The sequence below is a fragment of the Brienomyrus brachyistius genome, unplaced genomic scaffold (genome assembly GCF_023856365.1).
Source record: "Brienomyrus brachyistius isolate T26 unplaced genomic scaffold, BBRACH_0.4 scaffold38, whole genome shotgun sequence".
NCBI lineage: Eukaryota > Metazoa > Chordata > Actinopteri > Osteoglossiformes > Mormyridae > Brienomyrus > Brienomyrus brachyistius.
The window spans coordinates 2,085,331-2,091,330 of NW_026042313.1; positions in this window are offsets into that span (position 1 = coordinate 2,085,331).

Sequence of the window (6,000 nt, forward strand, 5' to 3'; positions counted from 1 at the left end):
TACAAGTCAATAGCGTGGATCAGCTGCTCCTCAGGCATAGTAATAAGCCCCACCACTTGCCTTAGCTTGCTTCTCACTGGCTTTGGGAGCGTGTCCTGCAGTGCCCTCCGGTACAGACCTCTAAACAACGAATCCTGCAGGTCCTGCTCTGCCTCACTGCTCCACCGCTTTTCTTGGGCTTGCAGATAGGCAGCTGGGCTCTCCCCCTCCTTTACGGGCTCCTCCTTCATTTCAGCCACACCTAGTCCCTGTCACCACTGCCAGCATTCTCTCCATTCCGTCTACCCCCAGGACACAAGCCTGAACCGCTTTTATGTCCCCCATCACCAAGAGCCGTCCCATAGTTTCCTCCTCAAATACTTTCATCCATTTTCAAGCTCCGTCTGCCAGGACTGTTCTGCCCATGGCACATACTGTGTTTGTGCTCCTTTCACCACCAGGGGGAGCATCAGAGTGTCCCTATCGGGGGTCTCACAGCCCTCCTGCTTCCCACTGTTCTATGATCTGCATTATCCTCCTCTACTCCTTCCTCACTATCCGTTTCTATCTCCTTCTCCTGAAACTGACTCCATCCACTACATGGAGGGTTAGGGCTGTCCATCAGATGCATCAGCCCTTCTGCAGCCCTACCACTTGCTCCGTACCCCACCTTTATATCCCCCCCTTTTTTCTTAAACCCACATGCCTGGCCTTCTATTATTATATCACTCCCTCACAGTCCTTCCTTCACGGTCTGCCGCCGCAGGTCGCTCACTTCCCTGTAGCCATATAAACAACTTTCTTCATCCTTCTGTTTCTTCCCCTCTGAACTTTACCTTGCCCTCTATTACTGGAAAGTGGCCCTTAAATATCAGAGGTGGCCCTTCTACTAACAGATACAGTCCCTGATACAGAGGAAGTCGTAACTCCTCCTGCTCTGTTTCACCTTTGACTCCTGCCTGATTCTCACTCATCACTCTCTCATCACTTTCTGCTCTTTTCTCCAGGCCTCTCCCTTTGCCATAACCTCAGAACCTCCAGTTGCTCAGTCCTTTTCTTGTTACACCTTTCTGTGTTCTTATTAGCCTTATGATACTTTATCAGTCTCCATCTCCTCACACACTGCCACATCCAGAAATATTGCAGAAATATAAAGTACAGATATTTTATGGGTTCCACTGAAATATAGGTAGCTGATTATGAGAAAGATCTCGGTGTGTATGTTGATGCTTCCATGTCCCACTCTCGCCAGTGTGGGGAAGCAATAAAAAAGGCAAATAGAATGTTGGGTTACATCTCTAGCTGTGTGGAGTTTAAGTCAAAGGAAGTGATGCTATGATTGTATAATTCCTTGGTAAGACCCCACCTAGAATATTTTGTGCATGTTTGGTCACCATACCTTAAGAAGGACATTGCTGCCTTGGAAAAGGTGCAACGTAGGGCTACGAGAATGATTCCCGGTCTTAGAGGAATGTCTTTTGAGGACAGGTTAGTTGAGCTGAATCTGTTCAGCCTCGAGCAAAGGAGACTAAGTGGGGGCATGATCCAGTTATATAAGATTCTAACAGGTCTGGATGGCGAGTGACATGACATACTAGAACTCGTGGCCACAAATGGAATTTAGCGGGAGAACATTTTAAAACGAATTTGAGGAAGCACTTCTTTACACAGCGTGTAGTTAGAGTATGGAATAGTCTTCCTACTAGTGTAGCGCAAGCTAAAACCCTGGGCTCCTTTAAATCAGAGCTAGATAAGATTTTACCAACTCTAAGCTGTTAGGTACGTTTTCCCCAAAAGTACTTGATGGGCCGGATGGCTTCCTCTCGTTTGTAAATTTCTTATGTTTTTATGGTTACTTTTCCTATAGAACAAATCTATACATTGTCCTTTTATTAAACAAACTAAATAGCCTTATGCTATTTATATTATTTACACAAAAGCTTGTCATTTTTGTCTCTACACGGTGGCACATTTACAATTCTCCTCTGCTCTCTGTATTGCGCATGGCGGACTTCCGCCCCGATGCAGACAGGTGAACACACTCCCACCAGCGGACAGAGAGCGCGCGTCGGAAAATATGTCACGTCAACCATCTGAAAAGCAGACAAAAATATCTGCTGTGCCATACATCTGTGTATGACTCCTCAGATCTCCAGCCCAGTCAAAAGTTTCACTAATTATCTACTTCTTCCCTTGCATGTTTAGTCCTATACTGAACTCCCTGATCGCTTCACCTTACTGTTGCTTTAAGTTTAATATTCGTCCAAATTTTACAGTAACCTACCCACACTTATGCTACAGAGAATGTCTTTTGCATTAAAGCTCGCAAATACTAAATTTCGATTCCACAGTTATGGCTTTAGATACCTAGGGATCCTTGGTATATCATACTTATACAAAACTAATTATGGTGAATTACTATGTGAAATAAAGAATTATCTCGAAAGATGGGAAATCCTCCCTCTATCCTTATTGGGGAGAGTGGAGAGCATTAGAATGAACATACCACCTAGGCTTCTCTTTATGTTCCAATCCCTGCCCATAGGGGTCCCTATATCCACATTCAAAACGCTCAATAAATGGTTATCCAAATTTACCTGGCAAAACAAAAGACCCAGGATTGAACTGAAAAGACTGTTAAACCCAAAAGAGAATACGGGTCTGGACTTACCTAATTTAAAAAATTATTACTTGGCAGCCCAACTTATATCAGTAGTGGTATGGATAACCCAGGACAGGGAGGCTCAGTGGATGGGAATGGAACAGATTATCTGCCCAAATTTGCCGCTAGACATAGCAATTATTTTTAATCAAGATACACGGAAAGTAAATAAAATCAATAACATTTGGATAGGAAACACTCTGAAAAGTGAGAGAGAGGCTGGGACGCCCTTCATCAATATCAAGATCAATGAAAATTGCACAGAATGTTGATTTTTCTACCATCTAAATTAGATACAGGGTTTAAGACATGGGGAGAAAAGAGGTTTAACCAGTTGGATCAGTTGTGTGATGGAGGAGATCTAATGTCCTTCGAACATCTTAGAAACAAATGTGGCCTCCCAGTGCCCAACTGTTTTAGATACCTACAGTCAACAAATATATTGTTTATATGAACAATTGAAGGATTGGTTAAAAAGAACATTATATCATGTATTTATAAAATATTACAAAAAGAGTCAACAGTGTTGATATCAAAGAAAAATGAGAACTAGAGATGAATACTATCATTAACGATGAAGATTGGACTCATTCATGTAAAGAAGGACACAGAATAACAAACAGTCCTACATGGTGGGAATTTGATTGGAAAGTTAAGATGAGATACTTTAAGACTCCCCTTCTCATCTCTACGTTTGGCAACACCTCTAATCAGGGGTTTATTTGAGGGGTTGTGACCTGGTAGGAGACCACACCCACATTTTTTGGGATTGTCCAAAACTGTCAGAGTACTGGCAAAATATACAGGAAGAGATAAAAAATAAATGTTTGAACATAAAATTACCACTTGAACCAGCTCGTTTCATACTAGGAATTATGCCACAGAATATAGTGCATGAAAATAAGGTTGTATTACAGAGAGTTCTTCTTGTAATTGCCAGGAGGATGATAACGATCTCCTGGCTAAAACCCCAGCCACCCACGACAGTACAATGGAAAGAAAGATGAAAGTGTATAATATGGAATTTATAACTGAAAAATTGTTAACGAGAACAGAGTGTTTTGTGGAAGAAATTTCTCGAAGTCCGATGTTTAAGTGTTTGACAGAACTTTATTATTCGATGAGCTCACAGGGAACAGACACTCAGCAATCATGCGTCTTGTGTTCTGCTCCCCGAGCAACAAATTCATACATCTTTTATGGCCTAAAATGCGACAGTCATCTGACAAATCAAGGACAAATCGGATTTTTGGACGTTCCAGTTACTTCTGCCTTTCAAGGTCCAGGCAGTTCAAAGAAAGTTTGGCCATCTGGAGATACCAGTTTCTTCTACGTTTTCAAGGTCCACCTATCAGCTTAGAACAAGTCTATCTATTTGGGACTTTTCCTTTTGCTATATTATTCTAGGACTCGTTGTTCTCTTTTTCTACATTTTATATTATCCAATACCATGCATTCATTTTATAATATCTTCTGCAACAGCTTACTTCTCAGGTCATGCCTTTGCTTTGACCTGGGCCTCTTGCTGAACAAGCAATATATGGCAAACATGTTAGTTCCTCTATAGAAAATAGAAATTTTTTACTTAAGCAGATTTGCATTCTTGTTTGATACATTCAATTAATGACAAGTAAATTACATTGTTTCAACCACTATGTGTAAATCAACAACACATTGTAAACTCAATTGTTAATTACTGATTAGGTAATGCATTTTGCATAATCATCTATATTCCATTATTGATTACTGATTAGCATAATCAAGAATTTTCTATCACAGTTTCTTTATTAAAAGGTTTCCAATCTGTAATTTTCTTTTTTCAACAAGACTTTTGCACAGTACTGTATATCTTAGAACATAAGAAATTTACAAATGAGAGGAGCCCATTCGGCCCATCAAGCTCGTTTGGGAAGAACTTAACTAATAGCTCAGCGTTGTTAAAATATTATCCAGCTCTGATTTAACCATCTCTCTCAATATAATATTGGGATCATTTATTCTCTTCAGAGGCCTCCATAGAATAATGCATCCATCCCCTCACTTATGTTTAGACAGACGTATCCTAAGGCACCAGGGCAACAACAGTCAGAATAACAACAGAATCATCAATTTCACAGCTAGTTTTAAAAATTGCTTTAATGCAGAGTGATTACAGAAAAAAAGATAAGCAAATTAGGTAATATTAACAAAATTATTAAAACATGTAGAGTAATAGACATATTTGTCTTTCAGACATATTGTGCTTTTTTAAGAGCAGAAGGGATACATTAAATCAGGATTATATTTTGTTTTTAATGATATATATATATATTATTTTTTTAAATTTACATCATTATAAATGAGAACTATAAGTGATTGCTAATTACTGTTAACTAATTTCCTGTATGATCTTTCTCCCCTTCAGTCTTAAAAATAATTATATGTCAGGGGGCCAATCAGTGGAGGCACACGGACACGGTGGCCGGTTATCCTATTTGTTCAGCGCCAGCCCAACAAGTAGAGTATTCAGAACCATGGACAGTGACCTGTGCTACTGTGACATCTGGTTCCTTCATTGGCTCTATATAGTTTTCTAGAAATAACTAAATATCTCTGTTGTACAAATTTCCAGCCATAGACTTGCTTTCTATATGACGAGAAGATTTTATTTTTACTCAGACTAAGAAGCTATAGATAATCAGCTCTGCATGCGATCTCCCCTTTACTGCTCGAGCAGGGCTCATGCACATCAAAAAATGTCAAGGCAGCAAGTGCATACAAACAACTTCTCAGGACAGTTATAGGGCCTTCAGGAGGAGTCAAACTGCTGCCTCATCCAGAGATACCATTGTCTAAGACTTGCACTAAACCATTCTAAGCACTTGGGCGTATTTAGTGTCAGAATCCATCCCTGACTTGTCCTGTTCTCTCTTGTTTGTTCCCATTTGGCCAGCACATGTCACTGGCCATCCTATTCTCTCCTCTGACTTGTAGCTCCTAAGCTCGTAGTGTGTTTGCCTGCTGCTCGGGCCGCCATGTGGCTTAGTTTGACATGTGATCAAAAATTTAGAGTAAACTAATACATGATAGCTTGCCTTAAAAAAAGATCAATGGCAGAACAGGGGCTCTGAACACAGTTTGCATTAACCATTTAACCATTAACCATTAAAGTGACTGACAGCTCCATTGTATTGCCTGTATGTTGTTTTTCCTCATTCAGATACAGATGAATTGCAAAAGCTGTCAGCTGGAGCAACGCTGAACAGGAGAAGCGGTTTCAGAAAATGGATGAATGTCCCCAGAGGTGTGAGTTAACAGTTTTAACCACTGCATCACTGTACCATGCCCCTGTATAGGATATGTAGAAGAACCTGTTGCAG